Consider the following 15,436-nt stretch of genomic DNA (forward strand, 5'->3'; position numbering starts at 1 on the left):
TCCCACCATGTTTCTGTAAGCCCTATTATGTCTGGGTCTGAACTGGCTATTCTGAAGGCGAGTTCCTCCTGTTTGTTCCCCATACTAAAGGCATTTAAGGCCTTGCCTAGCTGCGTGTGCCACCCCCCAATTTGGGAGACTGTCTGGATCCCTGTTTCTTACCTGGGCACTCCTTGCATTTGTCACCTGTCTAGCTCAGGTGGTGTCTCCTCATCTTCCTGAGGCCCCTTCCCCCAGCAAGGCTAGTTTAAAGCTCACCATATGAGATCAGCCAGTTATACTTGATCACAGGATGAACATGAGATGCCAGTGCAATGCTGTAGTCAACAGAAATAATAACATACTAGGATGCATTAGCCCTGCTTGTAATGCATTGGCAAAGGAAGTGAGACCCCAGGTAGAATACTGTGTTCAGTTCTGGGTGCTGCACTTCAAAAAAGACATGGAGAATCTTGAAAGGGTCCAGAGATGAGCCACAAGAATGTCATCATCGACAGTCCCTCAAAGTAGAGGATGACATCCTTCAGGCTTGATGGGTCCTCAGGTGGCTGAGGAGCCTGATTCTGGATATACACATTCTTCAGCAATGGGGGCATGTTGTTGCACCAGGGAGAGGGATTTGCAGCTCCAGGTTGGTCTCTTTCCTCCACTGCTGCCATTCCACCTCAGTATCAAGTCATTGAGCCTTGAAGTGGTGCGTGCCTTGGTAGACCAGGTGGTGCCACACCGAACGGTCAGCAGCTTGCTCCTCCCAGCCATTGGGGTCAATGCTTCTGTGCTTGAGGGCAACTGTGAATGTGTCTTTGTACCATTTCCTTTGGCTGTCCTTTGAGCACTGGCCAATGGAGAGCTGGGAAAAGAGAATCTGGTGAGGGAGATGGTTCTCAGACATCTGGATGCAGTGGCCCATCAATCAGAGTTGATTTCTCAAGAGCAAGGCTTCGATGCTGGTGGATGCAGCTTCATGGAGGATGTTTGCACTGGTCCAGCAGTCCTCCCATTTGATCCCCAAGATTCAATTCAAGCACCACTGGTGAAAGCTGTTCACCAGGGAGCCCCAGGGAAGGACAAGAAGCAGTGGCCATAAACTGTTGGTAGATAGTTTCAGGAAGAACTTCTTTACATAGGGTAACCAGGATCTGGAATAGACTTCCCAAGGAGGTGATGTAGTCCTCAACCTTGGAAGTCTTCAAGAGGAAACTGGACAGACACCTTGCTGGGATAATCTGATCTCAAAAATATTCCTGCCCAGAGCAGGGAGTTTGGGCTCAACAATCTTTCAAGGTCCCTTCCAGCCCTTAATTTCTGTGATTTCTATGAAAGCTCCAAGGGACAGCTATGCTTAATTAATGAATACCACTGCATCTAAGGCAAGCTAATGTCCAACCTAGAATTCTGACATACTGCCCCTGTTTCCCTGAATATCAGACAGGGTTTGTTGTAACTGCAAACAGATGTTTTCACATATCTTGAATGCTTTCCATTGTAATTGAAAACACAGAGAGAACTGCATGGCTTACAGTTTCACAGTGGACATTTCAAATGCCCTATATATGGGTGTTTTCAGGTTAGAATCAGAATTCCACTCCTGCTTCATTAAGATAACCCAATTAGTCTTTTTTAACTGGGAAGAATGGAGAATGTAGAGCACCTAGATTTTCATTACATTTTCCCTCTAAAATTCAGGACTATGCCAGTGAGTGGCATGAAAGCTATAATTCCTGGTCTATAATATGATTTTGTAATTAAATAAACATAAAAATATTAATTAAAACAGGGATTTACTAGCCTAGTGTTTCTGTGCTACAGTACGGGCTTTTAGCATTTAGTAAACAGCTAATTATACTGTAATGCAGGCCTTTTATATTGTTAATTATCATAGAAGAAACAGCCCAACAATAATTTGCTAGTCAGTACACCTGTGAGGCTTAAATGAGAAAATTCTCTCTTATCTCAGCAAGGAAGTAATTGATTTCAATGCACTTAAAGATATAATACCAATTGCTGCATGTTTTTCTCCCTTCACTTCCTTCAAAGAGCTATCACTATTTTGTTAGTCATATAAATTGAATCTTGAAAGTCCATTTAACATTTTCTCCCTTTTACGAAGCCCAGATCTTTGTTATAGAAATGGGTATGTATGCCAAGTGAAAAATAGCCAGAGGTTGGAGTTGCATTACAGATCAGTGCCTGAGCCTTTCACTTCCTGTTTCTGTTTAGATATCTGCATTCATATTTTTCCTATTTCATTGATAACCATTGTGACTTTGCTAAACCAGAATGAGAGAAAAAATCATACTTTTAAATAAGCTGTCAAAATAGAGGGCACACAAGTCTTTCTTGGAAGGCCATTGTGGCAGGGCACTATGTGTGCCTGCCACTTTAAGGCCCTGGAGCTGGCAATCTCCAGGTGCCTAATGAGGGCAGCCATTTTAGGCTCAGGGATGCCTATATAAACAAGGCAGTTTGGCTGCTGGAGGGGAGGCAACAACATTGCTGGCCTGAGAGCTTCTGAGTTTCATTTGGAGATAAGAGAGGAGCTGTAGGGGATGGTAGGAGGCTCCTGGTCCTGGGTATGACTGGAAGCTACACCCTGCCAGGAGTGGGTGGCCTGGTGGGGCTCCCAGTGTTGCGGGAGCCCCCAGGAAATACCAGGCCAGTGATCATCCCCGTGAAAGGCAGGTCAGGGTGCCTTAACCCCTAGCCCTCACCTTAGGGTGGGTCGCAGTACACCGGAGGTAGTTGTGGAGGTTTGAGACCCCGAGGAGAAGAGTTGGGGCCAGGCATGGCTACAGCCACCTGAGCCCACCTGTGGAGGGAAGCCCCGAGACCCCAAGTACAGGGGGTGTTACGAGCAGTGTGGAGCCCCCCAGTGTGAGGGGGGCAGTGCGTGGAGCCCTGTGAAGGGAGAGTGGGGCTCAGCCAGAGGGCAAGAGAGCTGAGTCCTGGCTCCAGGAAGTCCTCCAATTCTGGGAGGCAGCGTTTGGGTCAAATATAACACCAGTAGTAGCACCACGACCTGCTGCCTTGGGGAGAGTGAGAGTCCCCTGTGAGACCCTGGGGCACCAGTTGAGGTGTGAGGTAACCCCAGCTCCCCACATCTGTGGAGGAGGTCCCAGAGAGGGGGACCCTGGGATAAGAGTATGGGTCATACATCAAGGCCTGCCAGAGCTTCCCCTGACTGGCCCAGGTGGGGGCCAGGATCTGGAGAGTCAGAAGGGCAAGGAGGCCCACCGAGAGGGATGCCCAAGAGCCAGGGGCCTGGGGTCCCAACTGGCCTGGAGCTAGTGTGAGCCAAAGGTCCCAATGAGGGGACCAAACCCGAAGGGGAACTGGTGGCAGGGAGATGTGTTACCCAGTATGACAGCGGCAGAGTCCGTCTAAAGGGAGGAACTCAGTTGGGAGTCCTACAGCAGGATTCTGGGCCCCATCATGGGGGACTGGCACGTATGAGAACATCAGGATGTCATCAGCAAGGCTTGGGCTGCGGTGTAGGGAAGGAATGGAGCCGCAGATAGCACCCCCTAGCAGCAGGGCAGAAAATGAGCAGCCTCCCGCCTAATTACATCTATTAAATAATTAATTAAGACCAAGGCATGGTGGGCAAGAAGGCAGGTGGTTAGCCCAAGAACAGGTGGGCAGGCCTCATGGAGATCAGCCTGGTAGCCCCCCTGATACAGCCATCTCCTATACCAAGTCAACTGAAGATATGTGAAATCAAATTTAATTTTTAAAAATGGACCAAAAAAAGCCATGTATGTTTACAGATGCCTTGAGGCATATTAGATTCACCCTATCCACACTTCAGGAGAGCCACATATTACTCTGTTCTAAAAGCAGTTGAAGAAGGAACATAAAAATAAACGGTCAAGGCTTGATGTTTTGCCTTTTAATCAGAACTTTGCCTTAAATTTAAGTTATAATTACAAACACAATACAGAGCTGACCTACAGCTGTTGTCTTCCTTAGTGTTTGCCTTGTAACAATAATAACATCATGCACATACAAAGCATCTGTCATCCATGCGTCTTGACAAGAGTTTGCCAGCTCAGGATTAGGTCCAATAAAAGGAGATGGACTTGGTGGTGCCAGAGTTACAAAAGTGGTGCCTAAATCTAAAGTTACAGAGCTGAAAACCCTTAGTTTCTGTCTATCCCTACAGAAACCTAAAGTTCAGAGATGCCAAAATTTGTGATCCTAAACTTTCCAATCACCCAAAAGTTCTACTGCTGCAGGTACAATGAGCCTGAGCAGGGCCAAGGGCTTTTGAGGGACTTGACCTGGTAGGAATTCTCAGATCACACACACAGGAACTGGTTGCATTGGCCCCTGCTGCTTCCTTTCAAGACATGATCAAAGGGAGGAGACAGTAATGGAGGGATGGTTAGAGCACATACCCCAGTGTTCTTGGGTTCAGTTCTGCCCTCCACCTCAGAGTAAACAAAGCCATATCTGTGTCCTAAGCAGAATGCTATAGACTACAGGATGTTTTAGGTAGGGAGTACTTGTTACCCTCCTGTTTCAACATTCCCAGGCCAAAAAGGGTACATACCATTGACCTGCTTCTGTAGCCCAGTGATTAGGACACTCTGTGTTTGGGCAGAAGATCTGTTCCAATCCCTAGTCCCTAGAGTATGCCTGAATACTTTTAATAGAGAATAATTGACTATTTATTATTAAAATACAAGCAGTTCTGAAATCTGGGTCTCCTCCTCTCAGATGAGTGCCTTGACCTCTCACTCTCTTTCTGACCCAATGACTCTTGAACTCAGACTTATTGACTTACATTTAGATAAGATCTTTGCATTTAGGGGCCTAATTCCCATTGAAATCAATAGGATCTATGTCTTAGGAGTATGAATGGTTCTGAAAGTGAGGCTCCTATATGCTAAAAATGCTTATAAAAACTTTACCCTTACAACAACTTTTACAAAAAGAATTTCAAAGGTCACAAAAACCACTCCTACATCTGGAAGTCAGGAATACCAAGGGTATTCAATTCACTAATTTAAAAAAAAAAGGCTTTGTAGCACATCTCTCACCCCCAAATTGTGTTTTGAGGCTTTTTCAAATATATTAGTAATACAACCACCTATGCAAACAGTTTGACTCTAAATGAGGAACGTTGTCTTGAATTTATCTCTGGGTAGAGCCTAAGCCATGTCAAAGCATCCTTCATGCTGCCATATCAGTCTGCCATCTAAAGCATAATGTCCTTAGGCCAGCTTGCTATCATTTATGTTGCATGTTATTCAGATTATCAAGCAATGAGACTTTCCAATTTATGTAACACAAATTCCACAGATATAGTCATATTTATTACATGAACCATAAATTGTGATACATTTATACAAGAATGGAAAAGATGTGTGTTCTCTTCTTCCCCACAAAAGGAAGTGATACATTTTAAAGGTATCATTAATTAATCCTTCCTCCGGGCCTCCCAAAACATCCTGCCTTCTCACTTTCATCTTTTATACTGCAAGCTCTCCAGGGTGTCTTGCACAATATTGTCTTGTGCAGGTAACATAATAACTAATTATCCTTTTTAAAACCTATTTGTAAATATGTCTTCTCTCCAAAAGAAGAGGGAGTGTTATAGGCATTTTTGTTTGCTTGTTATAATTACAACCAACCTTGGCAGCTCTTAGTTAAGCAATCATCTTGTATCCTATCTTCTTTTCTTTGCCAATCCCTTGCAGTCTAGGATGATTGTCTTCCATGACTGTCTTATCTGTGTGCCCAAAGATGGTGGATGAGGCCTATCTGGGTTCAACAAACTTTACTGTAGCTTGGACATGTGTTTCCATGTGAGGTGGTTGGTGCTGGATTTCATAACACAGTGTTTCTGTTTCTCCCCCTTTTCTGTCTGCTGTTGTTGTCATGAGATTTCAAAGTACTGAGATCTCTGCAGCAGACTCTTCCTCCATTTGGGGCAGTCCTGGGCGATAGTCTCCCATTGAGTTGACATCAATGTTGCAATTTTTTAAGTTGGTCTTGAGGATGTCCTTGAAGCACTTTCTGTGCTCTCCTCTTGCACATACGCCTTGGCTGAGCTGGGAGACTAAATCTTGCTTTGGGAATCTAGAGTCAGACATGTAGGTGGCACAGCTGGTCCAACGAAGTTGATGATCATTGCCTCAATACTTGTGGTGTTAGTGTCCTCCTGCTAGCAGATATTGGTGCATCTGTCAATACTGCTTCATTTTTTCCATTGCACGTGCCTCTAATATTTTCATTCTTTCATGATTTTGTAAAATATTTTTGGTCCTTTTTACCAAGAATGAATGGTCAAAACTAAGAGTGATTTTTATTTGCCTTTGTCAGATAAAGGTCACCCCTTGGCAACAGGGTGTCTTTACTTTTGTTAATAGAAAGCTTACTTCAGAAAAATATGAAGTTAGCAAAACAACAATTTTTAATAGTTTATCTTCCCTCTGCCTGTCTCAAGCAGACTTTTGTCCCTCATACTTAGTACCTTTGTATTTCCAAGTATACTTCACTTATAGAGAATGTTTAAAAAGTCTGTACAACTAAAATTATATAATAGAAAACTAAATAGTTGTATTTCTGAGTCACTTTGCTATTCAATAGGGTCACTAAAACACTTGAGCAACCAAACATGAAAGAGACAAAGAAACATAGCCAGTCATAAAACGTTCCATTAAATAGTACTTTAGAACACTGCATCTTCCAAAATGACATTGTTGTTTATGCACCTCTACCCACAGTAGCTTTCTGAAGGCTGTACATCAGTCTGCTGGTAGTTTTCTCTACATTAAAACTCATGGGACCAAAATTGTATATTATACACACTGAATAACACATTCTAGCTCATGCATTCTGTTCAATATGACATCAGTCCTGGGTTCTTCATTCATAATATTTAACTTATAATTATAGATTAAAGAGGAAAGTGAAGCATCTGCAGTTAGTAAAGCCTACCATGTTTGTAGCTGAGTTTGCATACAATAATGAGCAATTTATAATTTCACAAATAAATGTTGTGTTTACAAGTGAGTAGCAGTTGACTGAATATTCACCAGTATCTAGGATTTACTTCTAGATTAAAAATAATGTAAGTTTTGATCTATAACTATGACTAGGAAAAATACTTCTGCAGTTCACCTGAGTATGAGTGTATTGAGCTCAGTCCTAGACAAGGTTATTATGCATGCATGGTTGAAGCCATTGAAAGAATTCATGTGTGTCATGTTAACTCACCTGTTGGCAAAACAGATGTGTAGTACATCTCTGGATACACAAACTCCAACATACAATATAGCTGTCTTTATGCAGTCCTACAGTCAGTTCAGCATGAGTACCTGCCCCCATTTCTTGCCATTTTAACCATTTCAGACAGCCCTTAGGAGTGTTAGGTTTTAAAATAGCAAATTAAATAAAAACCTTACACACAGACAGCTGATTCCAGTCAACTCTGTGCAAAGCGCAGTTTAAGTGGGTAGATTAGCATTAAGAGCTTGTGTCAGTGTTTCAGTTCAGCAACTTGCTGTCACCAGTTTCCAGCAGTGAAATCAACAACATGTACCAAGTTTTTTTCATGAATAATAATAGGTGGGACTATTGTAACATACTCTTGTTTTGAATTTAATTTTCCCCAGTTTGTGAGGACTGTGCATGAAAAAGCACAGAGAACCAGTTTTAAAGCATGAAAGATCACATGTCTGATATTTGTTTCCCCATGCTGTGAACCCAGGGAAGTTAGAGTTGGTCATCTCATTATTTAGACTAATGCCTCAAAAGCATTTAATGTTTTACTTTAAGTTAATCACATTAGCAGTAATGTAATGCATCTACAATGGCCTGGGCTTCCTTCCAAAGTTGTGCTTTTTATGTTCAAGGAAAATAAAGAAACAGCCACCTAAACTGATTCAGAGAACAAACATTATACTGCTGTAAGAATCACTGACATAATTCACTGGAGGGAACTGTTATTTCTGAGCCAAGAATTAACTAGCTTCATCTGTAGGAAATTGTCAAAATACATCTGCGCACTTTCTTTTTCTTATGCAGATCTTTTATAAAGTCAATTCTCATTTTTCCTGGCTGGTGAAGTTCATTAGTAGTCTAAGAAAGATGCCAACAAAATGGCCTAATTCCTGACTCTTCTCTCAGTTCCCCTCCTCACCTTCCCCCACCACCATCACCTGTTGTTTTGTTTTTTTAACTGCATTTATCTCTGTAGAGTTCATAAAAGTAGCAATTGGGACACTTAGGCAGTTTTTTCACTACATGCAAAAATTATTCTTGTGGTTTGGTATTGTTTCTGTCACTTAGCATTAAATGAAAATATGTTTTTAATCATGTTTCAGATTGGGTTTTTTTATTAATAAAGTTTCAGTCTTATGTAATGAGCATTTGATATGCTGAATTCCTCATAGTGCAGGGAGGACTGTGGTGATGATGAACCTCTTTAAGTGTGTGTCTGTCTGATTAGTGTACTGCTCTGTTATTGCAAAGATCATAGGAGCAAGCCTTTGTATATGTAGCATTTTGTAACATCTTGAACATCCCTACCACAGACGTGCAAAAAACACCTAGCATCAGCACCGGTCCCTTTTTCAGTCTGATCACTTGCCAATAATGCTTGTAGCCTGTATGCAGACTTATACTGGGTATTTTTAAAAACATAATGTCATTTGACTTATGGTAATTGAAGTCAACTTATGCAGTTTCAAAACCCTTTTTTGTTTTGAAAACAATATGTCACAGTATTGTGAGCTTGATGGCACACAGGACCATCACCTTGTGGTAGCCTTGTTGCTTTGTGCTGTGATCCTATCAGATCTCTTAAGCAAAGCTTAATTAGCATGTCCTAGGTCACTACTCAGATGGGAGACCTCCATTAACTACCTAGGGATTCGTGGAGGTGGTGCAAGTGATCTGGTAGGAGGTATTCTTCTCTCTGGGTCATCACTACACCAATGCTCCAGTCAGTGTTAAGGACTGCTGTAATGCTAGAAGTGCTATCTTTCAAGTGAAACAAAACTGAGGTTTGTAAGAATTAAAGATCAAACAGCAATTTTACCAACATCAGATTTATGTCCAGTATACTTACTAGCCAAGTTGTGGTACATTGTGTCTGCTTCCATTTCTCTTGTAGCTGTAGTTTGAATATTACTATTATTTGAGTTGCAGTATAATTTACTTCCCATCCTAAAGACACATACCTTTGGAACCATTTCAAAAGGAAAATGATTCAAAAGGACAGCATTTCTTGCATTCTAATTGTTACATGGGGACAACCTGGAACAATGCAAATGTAGCAAAATGGCTCCAACTTTAACCCTGGATGAAACAGTGTTAAAGATGTAGCAGTTCTGCATTTGTATTATTCCCAGCGGGTGGGAATGTAAGAGCTATTGCCCTTTTGAAACATTTCCCTTTCCAAGTGCATGTTTGTCCATACCTTTAAACTGTTGTTCAGTATTGCTGAGTGCTATGAAACAGTTACTACTACTCAAAACTGGAATTGTATGCCATAAAAATGTTAAAGCAAGACCCAATTTGCCTCACTTTGTTCATTTTCTCATAAACAATTGATCTCAGGACAGTTAAGCACTTCTGATGTACATGCAAACGAGTTGCTGTGAGGTAAAAGGGACTGGGGAGGATTTTATGGTACCAGCCTCTCTCTCTGATAATGGTCCATGGGCATGTTTCTACCCTAATAAGTAAAAGCGAAATCATTTTAGCTCTCAGAAAGAGGTAAGATTAAAATGGCCATCACACAATCTGTATGACTCCAATAAAGAAGCCCCAGGAGTGCTGAGGGGACTTAGAAAAGGTTAGAGATGGGATCTGCAGAAGCATTCAGGGTTGGTCAGCTCTCCTACCATTTATATTGACTTCAATGGAAGCAGTTAGGCTCATGCTGAGAGCTTTGAAAACTTTGCTCTCATATTACAATTCAGACTCTATCTGCAAGCCATAGGGAGTGAGCTAAAACAAGAGGTTGGGAAAATATGTGCTCTGTTTTTATAATGGCAGATACAGAAGCACTCAGTGCATACAATTCCATCCATAATGATTGGGTGGGAAAACAGGAGATAAGAAAGCTTTGAAGAAGTAATAGAAAGGTATGAAGACATTTATGTTCACAGAAAAGACACTGTGTGAAAAAGGGTTTCCAGAGAAGGATACAGAATAAGGAAAACTAGTATAGGAGTCTGTCACCAACTTTAAACTAAAAGGTTAGTCATTCAAATTTGAACTAGTAAAAATACATTCTTATTAAAAACTTTATTTTCCTTCCTGTCTCTCTTTGTGAAGTGAAAATACAACAAGAAAATAGCTAAGGAAACAGTTCTTCCGGAAAACAGATCTGTAAAAGTTGAAAAGTAAGTAGCTTGCCAGGCTGTGTACTAGAATTTAAATAAAAGCTCTGGAAAGAGAAATGGAGCATGTGGCTATAAGCAGCTAGAGAAATAGGGGGAAATGTTTGCAGAAAATAAAAATGCGAGGAACAAAAAAAAATGTACAGTAAGGGGCAGTTTCACTGCAGCTAACATCAGTATAAATAATTGTACTGTGTAGCATGTTGTTTGGCAGAGCTGCCCTGGATTCTGAGGCATTATGCAGACATCTTAAAAATTGCTGAATGAGTTATATGATTCCTGATCTAAAGGAACAAAAGGGCTAGTAGTAACTGCAGAATAGGGTACACATAGTCTTTTGTGAACAGGAGGTAGTTCCTAGAAGAAGCTTTTGATCCCTCCAAACATAGATATAATAGGACAGGAAATAAGATGGATTCCTGTGGGACTCCACAAGTGAGGACTTTGAGGATGCCACATAAAATTATGCTCACTGGGGAATCAAGAACTGCCATATTTGCAGCGGAAACACTTCTGTTGAAAGAGGGTGTGTAGTGGGGTTTGAAGCTAAAACAAGCAGAAGCTTGGATCTAAACAATGTATATTTTGGGAGGGAGAAATCAGATATTGGCTCCAAAGCCTGCAGCATGGGCCTCTCTAGTTATTCTACACTGTCCTTTACTTCAGAAGCAGTTGGCAGTTTCTTTTGGTGGATCATGGTGTATGCATGAAGACCACCCAGACCTTCAATGCATATACCTGGGCAGGATTTTTCAGAGGAGTGGAGGCTGCCCAGACCTTCCATCAGGCCACTGAGACAGAATCCAGAGACCTGACGGAGTCCAGATGTTTGTGCCTCCATGGCTGTAGTTGTATAAGTGTCTGGGAATCAAGCCCAGGTCTCCTGTGTAGTAGGCAAAGATTGTACCACTGAACTACAGGGGATCCTGCAGTTTCTTTTAATGATCATAATACTACAGCCATGAGAGGTCATAAATAAACTGTAGATTCTTCATGCTCTCAAGGACTCCTGTTGAATTCAGTGAATTACAACCCAGCTAGTAAGTAAGAAAAGAATCAGACCCATGGTATAATTCCTTAGGGTTATATTTATTAATTGGGTCAGCTCTCTAGACAAGTAAAGTTTTAGGTCTAACAGTCCTGAGTGTCCTCTAAAAACTAGGATGAACTTGGCAGACAACTCAATGATACAGCAGAAGAGAAAATCTTACACAGGAAACTTAAATTTACCATTTAATTATTCGGAGACAAGATCACTCTTCAAATGCATATAAATAGATATACTTCAGTCCTTGAGATACCAAGGACTCAAAAACATCCTACAGATGTTCTGATGTAGCATGGATTCAGTTCTAGAAATCTTTGAAGCCTGGAGTGAAGGCAAATTGTTTCTTTTGGCTAGCACCAGATTCTAAGTCTCTTTCTGGCAGTACTAGAAAACAGTGATTGGGGATTCCTGATTATTCACTCAGCATGAAGCTATCCCCACATGGTGTGCAACAAGCATAGTGCCCCATAGGCTGACTAATGTAGAAGCTATGGCTAGAGTATCCCTGATTAATGAACTGGTGAATTCATCATAAAAGCTTATGCTCCCTATATGTATTATTTGATTTATAAGGTGTATATCTATCCTGCATTCTGCCTGACTTCAGACTAATACAGCTAACTACCTCTCCTGTATCTGTGCCAAAACCCCTCCTCCAAGTATAAATAACATGTCCTAATATTACTGTAATTTATACCAGGGATTGAAACAAAGACGCTGCTAAATCTTAACTATTTCACTGATTATTAAAGGAAAGTAACGAATACAGTAAATGAAATCCATCCTTATGCAGAAAGCCCAATAAGACCCTTTAAACTTCAACCATTGTTAGACCTACTCAGTTAGCTCTAAGTGTTATCTCATGGCATCATGAAGGAGTAGAGTATGAATATTTATATTTTCTGATCTGACCTCTGAGACTATTACTGTATCTATAACGATAAAAATATGATATGATATATGCAGATTCCTATGCCAGCTAGAGTAGTCTAGACTGAAGGTCTATCGTGTAACAAGCAGTCTGTCTGTGACAAAGTAATGAGGAATGTAACAAGCAACATCTGACATTCCCTTACCCCAGAATCATAGACTATTAAAATAAACTTCCAGTGAATGTGAAGGCAGACAAACCCTAATTGTTACTTTGTCACAGTAAATGAACTAAATGCTCATTATTTTGTTTTCTGTCAACCTTCATGTTCACTTTATTTCACTGCTCTATTATTCACATGTACTTCCAACAATTTAAATTATTATTTCAGAAAGTGCCGTGGAAGTATGTATTATACAGATTGTTTTAGCCTGCTATAGTTCATAGTTTTAAGACTACCCCAATTATCCACCATGGGTAGGGCTGTACTGCAGAGATATCAAAGTAAGCCTTAAATTCTAGTGTGGGCACCAGAAGCAGTATAGTTGCATTTTCACAGCAAGCTTCAAGGCTATTTAGCCCAGGCAGAGTGATATACTAATATGACGCTTCTGGTGCCTGAGCTAGCTCTAAATAACATATGGGTATGTCTACATAGCCCTGCATTGTGCTATATAGGCATATCCTGTGTTATGCCAGTATGACATCAGTGTATTTTCAGGGATTTCAGTGAAGTCGCATTGAAGTAAAACTGGATTATTTAAATAGTCAGTCAGATATAAGGTGTTTCATGTGTAATCATCTAGCTCACTGTTTCATGAGACTTTGTGCTGTTATTTAAATAAGGGCAATATGAATCCAAATTGGGTATAAAACACCACTTTTCTTATTTGTTAGCATTTTGCATTCACTTGAACGCATGTAACTTACAACAGGGGTGTAGGGCAATAGGGAACTGTTTTAAGTACTGTACTTGGACAGTGGTGGTATTCAAGCTTTGAATCAAACCTTGTTAAGTGCCTGGTGGACAACCTATAACTCCATATCCAATTGCACAATCCACCTTCCCTTCCATTCAATATCTCATGACAACTCCGGTCGTTGCCTATTTGGACGGTTATATTACAAAAGTATGTGTCACAGTTTTAGCTGTATTTTAATGTGATGAAACAGCTACAAATATTGGGGACAACACCATGCAGCCCAGCAGCTCCCCACAAGCCACCAGTAAGTATTCCATGGCTCAAAGCTTCCAAATTAGTATTCTGAATTTATTTACAAACAAATTATCTGTCCAGTTCTCACCTGTATGAAATTCAAAGTCCAGACCTCAACATTTGATAAATATAGGTTTTGGTCTTTCCATTGCCTAGTTCCCATAGGTTGAAATCAAACTCTTGATTTATTTTGGTATGTGAGAGAGAATGTATAATCCACATAACAAACAGCTGTCATGTCCATTTAGGAAGTACCATTTACATGATGATTTCCCTTAATCCTTCTCAGCAAGAATTTAAACTGATTTGCTCTTACTCTTATGAACCAACAGTGATTATTCTGTCTTACCCTTTATTGCTTTTTTTTAATTTCACATTTTAAACCAAGGTGTTTTCATATTAATTTGAAGTAGCACATGGGTTGAACTCAGACCCACGGGATTTATGTCAATCACAAGATTGTAGCACAGTAAAAACACTGTTGAAAGCATTTTCTTAGGCTACTATGGAGAGGTAAAAATATAAAAAGAAAATGAGAATCTAGGTGTCAGTTTGTTAACAATACAGATCACAGTTACTGCCAATTGTGGACAAGAATAATGGCCTAAGCAATCATTATTTATCTTGAAGGTTTTTTAATTAAATTTTAATGATTTATTAAAAATAGTGAAACAATCTCCTTTAGATTTTGTTCATGTTTCTAGTCTTTACAGTTAATAATTCTGTACTGACTGGAATATGTTGGTGATGGATAGCCACAAGCTACAAGTTTATTCATGCAAAAATATTCAAGACTCCTGTCACAAATGCTGTTTAATGGCCATCTTGAGAAATTGGGTTATAAATCATTTAAACAAAATCTCTTCAAAGTATTCAGGTTTCTGGACATCAGCTAAGCCTCATGCAAGTTTTAGTTGCATTTGGACAGCCCTTGGAGACCCATGTTATTGGGTACTAGCTACCTTTGGAAAATGAACCATCAGTCAAGACAGTGCAAAGGTATCTAGTACTATTGTTTGGGTTTTTTTATGGTAGTGCCATGAGGTTCCAACCATAATCCTTACAACTTAAACAGACAAGCAATGAGACAACCAATGAGACTCATTTTACAGTGGGAGAACTGAAGTAGGCAAAGAGGGCCCAGATGCTGTGGCAGAGCTGTATTTTGAAGGCTGACCTCCTAACTCCCAGCCAGCTGCCTTAATAACAAGAAAATCTTTGTGAACCTGAAAATGTTCCTCATTTGCCTGCATATTGCAAGCTCTATATTTCTTGAATTGCCTCTGTTTCTTTTCTGATTCAGCATAATGAAGTAAAAGAGATGTTAGCTAATTCTGTGTCTCATCTGGCAGTCCCTACTTAGATCATGAAGATGGTACCTCATAGGAAGAGTGTTACTCACATTAGGGTTTTGCTTCCTTTGTAAATCTTCCCAAGCCCGATGTTTTGCCCATTATACTATGAGCTTAACCCATTTATATCTGGATACCTGTGCTTGAGGTTTAACTTCAGTGATTAATGTTGAAAGATATAGTCAAGCAGGCACTGAGGAATAAGTCTCCCTAAAAGAACATTTAGGCACCTTGGGTGCTTGTACGTGTAACACCATTAACATGTACACATGGTGAAAATGTCACTGTGTGTGGCTTAATGGCATCAGAGTGTACACATGCAAGACTGGGGTTTTTTTAATTACCTTGCATCATTGCAAATGAAACTACATCTGGATGTAGTTTCATTTGCAATATTGCAGCTATCAGCTCACCCAGCTGTGAGAGGCAGGCAGGCTCTGCAGAAAAAAGGGATCAGGCCCCTCACCACTTCTTCCTTCAGCAGGTGCCTGCTGAAGGCAGAAGCAGTGAGAGGTCCAATCCTTTTTTGTTTTCCAGCAGAGCCTACCCACCTGCAGCACCTAGCCTGCTATCAGCTTGCCCAGGCAGCC

General features: G+C 40.7%; 1 protein-coding gene and 1 long non-coding RNA gene across 2 annotated transcripts in view; both read left to right on the plus strand.

Moving 5' to 3' along the window:
• Nucleotides 1-10,692, plus strand: part of LOC109308584 — a 20,283-nt gene extending 9,591 nt beyond the window's left edge. Inside the window, exons 2-3 of the long non-coding RNA XR_002100644.1 lie at nucleotides 272-274; nucleotides 10,681-10,692. This is a non-coding gene — a long non-coding RNA (uncharacterized LOC109308584). The remainder of the gene's footprint in view (nucleotides 1-271; nucleotides 275-10,680) is intronic.
• Nucleotides 1-15,436, plus strand: part of SLC9A9 (solute carrier family 9 member A9) — a 416,256-nt gene that overhangs the window by 271,801 nt on the left and 129,019 nt on the right. The gene's annotated exons all lie outside the window — the stretch shown is intronic.

Source organism: Crocodylus porosus, unplaced genomic scaffold (genome assembly GCF_001723895.1).
Source record: "Crocodylus porosus isolate Cpor-Errol unplaced genomic scaffold, CroPor_comp1, whole genome shotgun sequence".
NCBI classification, from domain to species: domain Eukaryota; kingdom Metazoa; phylum Chordata; order Crocodylia; family Crocodylidae; genus Crocodylus; species Crocodylus porosus.